This window comes from Ictidomys tridecemlineatus, chromosome 9, assembly GCF_052094955.1.
Source record: "Ictidomys tridecemlineatus isolate mIctTri1 chromosome 9, mIctTri1.hap1, whole genome shotgun sequence".
NCBI classification, from domain to species: domain Eukaryota; kingdom Metazoa; phylum Chordata; class Mammalia; order Rodentia; family Sciuridae; genus Ictidomys; species Ictidomys tridecemlineatus.
Genome location: NC_135485.1, coordinates 68,154,640 through 68,157,225, shown reverse-complemented (window position 1 = coordinate 68,157,225; position 2,586 = coordinate 68,154,640). Strand labels below are relative to the sequence as shown.

Genomic DNA, 2,586 nt, shown 5'->3' with positions numbered 1-2,586 from the left:
AGCCATTAAAACTCTACTTTATTCTTCACAACATAGAGAAATAAGTATTATAAAAGTATAAACAGCATCATCAGGATGGGATGTGTTACTCAATTTTCTGCTAGTGTAACAAATAACTGGGATAAATCAAGTTATGAGGAGGAAAGATTTATTTTAGCTCATGGTTTCAAAAGTTTCAGTCCATATTTGGGTGGTCCCACCACTGTGGGTCCTGTAGGGAGGCAGCCCGTTATGGCAGGGAGCACATAGTGAAGCAACCTGTTCACCTGAAGGCCAGATACAAAAGAGCAAGAGGAAAAGGAAAAAACCAGGATCTCAGTATCCTCTTTGAGGGCATATGCCTTATGGCCTAACTTCCTTTCATGAGGCTCCACCTCCTAAAGGTTGTATTCCCTCCCATGACCCCTCAGGCTGGGGACCAAGCCTTTAATACAAGAGCTCTTGTGGGATATCCAAAATTCAAACTATAGTAGAACAGACAGTCCAATTATTGGATTCTTAATACTTGCTTCCACTGCTATCATCTCTTCCTTCTTTCCATCATCTACTGGGTCAGAGGCAGTTTTCTTCCCCCTCTTTCTTTCTTGTGGCAAGGATTTTCTTCATATGGTCTATGTTCATGCAATCAGGGAAAACTTCGCACATACTGGTCCTGCTTCTTGTTAGTGCATGCTGAAAGAATTTTGAAATCTTTTCTCAATTGACAAAGCCTCACTTTCAAGATTAATCCTGTGGTAGAGACTCAAAAACTCCCATTTGACAGACACGTCTTTGTTCTAATTCATATCTGACCTTCCCTCTGAAACACTGAAACCATTATTTCAACGAATGGGGTGCCTCAGGCAAATAAGATATTCGGAATATTTAAAAATACATCAAAAAACATTTCAAAAACATTAGACTTAAGATATTTTGCATTTTGAGCAAATTGTAATTTGAGCAAATTATTTAACTTCTCCACACCTATAAAATAAGGAGATATGGTCCTTGACATCATAGAACTATGAGAATTATTAAAGATGATGATTTGTAAACTATCTAACAAAAAAATTGTAATTATTCTTTTCAAGCATTTACAATACAGTCTCTACTATTTGCTCTGTACTTTACACATATTACCATATTAGCAGGACATCTGGTATGCTGGCCCTTACTTTAGAGATGAGAATAAAGACTCAAAGAACTTAAAAATATATATAACTTGCCAAAGTTATGCAACTTACTTAATAATTTGTAGGACCAGATATATTAATTTTCTTTGACTACTGTAACAAGTTATTACAGATTTGTAGTTTAGCTGATTTTTTACCCCACTACTGGGGATCAAATCTAGAGCCTTGTACATGCCAGGCAAGTACTCTACCACTGAGTTAAATCTTCAACACCTCACAAATTTGCAATTTAAAACAACATACCTTCATTCTCTCACAGTTCAGAAGATTGGAAATCTGAAATCGATTCCACAGTGCAAAAATCTGCTCTGTTCTTTGTCTTCCATCTTCTGAGGCCAGCTAGCATTCATGGCTTATAGTCACATCACTCCAATTTCTGTTTTTTTGGTCGTATTGACTTCCTCCTTTTATGTTTCTACCTGTTTTATAAGGACACGTGGCTTCCCAGCTAATTCATGATGACATCACCATCTCAATAATACTATTACAGGTTAGGTAATACTACAGGTTCCAGAGATTTGGACCTCACATCTTTTGGTGTCATCACTCTGTGTACTATGCCAACATTCAAATTTAGGTCTATATGTTCTAAGCCCAATTTCCTAACCATGTATTTGTTCACTATTTATTAATCACCTGATATGTGCAAACACTGTGGTAGATACTGAGCTGTAATGATGAGCAAAACCCACCACCATTGGTGGATTGAGGCAGCCCCCATCAGCCTGTAGGTTAACTGGGGAGATAAACATTGGTAAAAATCACCTAATTATTATTTATATACCAAGTTGCAAATATGATACATGTTGTTTTGAGAGGTTCATGGTGCTCTGAGAATATGTGTTGGGGAAATTTGGCCTTGTGTGGCAATGTTCCACATGAGAACTAACACTTAAGATGAGATCTGAAGGAAGAATGGGAGTTCTCAGACATAAAATGAGAAGAAGCAAAAGCCCTTATGTAGTTCTGCTAGGAGCACTTCTGGCACATTTAAGGGCTCAGAAAATCAAGTTCCCTCCTTCATTCCCCTCCCTTCTTTAGGAAATCTGTCAATGCAGCTGCAAGGTTATGACTATAGTGGGGCTGTAAAATATTCAGTTTTTTGAGAGTCTTTTTTTTTAATTCTTTTTTTTTAAGAGAGTGAGGGGAGAGAGAGAGAGAGAGAGAGAGAGAGAGAGAGAGAGAGAGAGAGAGAGAATTTTTTTAATATTCATTTTTTAGTTATCGGTGGACACAACATCTTTGTATGTGGTGCTGAGGATCGAACCCGGGGCCGCACGCATGCCAGGTGAGCGCACTACCCCTTAAGCCACATCCCCAGCCCGAGAGTCTTTTTAATTCACACTCTATGCAACATTCTGTAATCTTTGGAAGTAATAGTTATCAGTGTAAATTTTAACTAATCTTTCATGTG

General features: G+C 37.9%; 1 long non-coding RNA gene across 1 annotated transcript; it reads right to left on the bottom strand.

The window, feature by feature from the left end:
• On the bottom strand, positions 1–2,586 carry LOC120892251 (uncharacterized). The gene is made up of 2 exons (XR_005736849.2): positions 1,416–2,586; positions 1–672 (listed from the first exon to the last, which is right to left on the bottom strand). It is a non-coding gene; the product is annotated as an uncharacterized LOC120892251 (long non-coding RNA).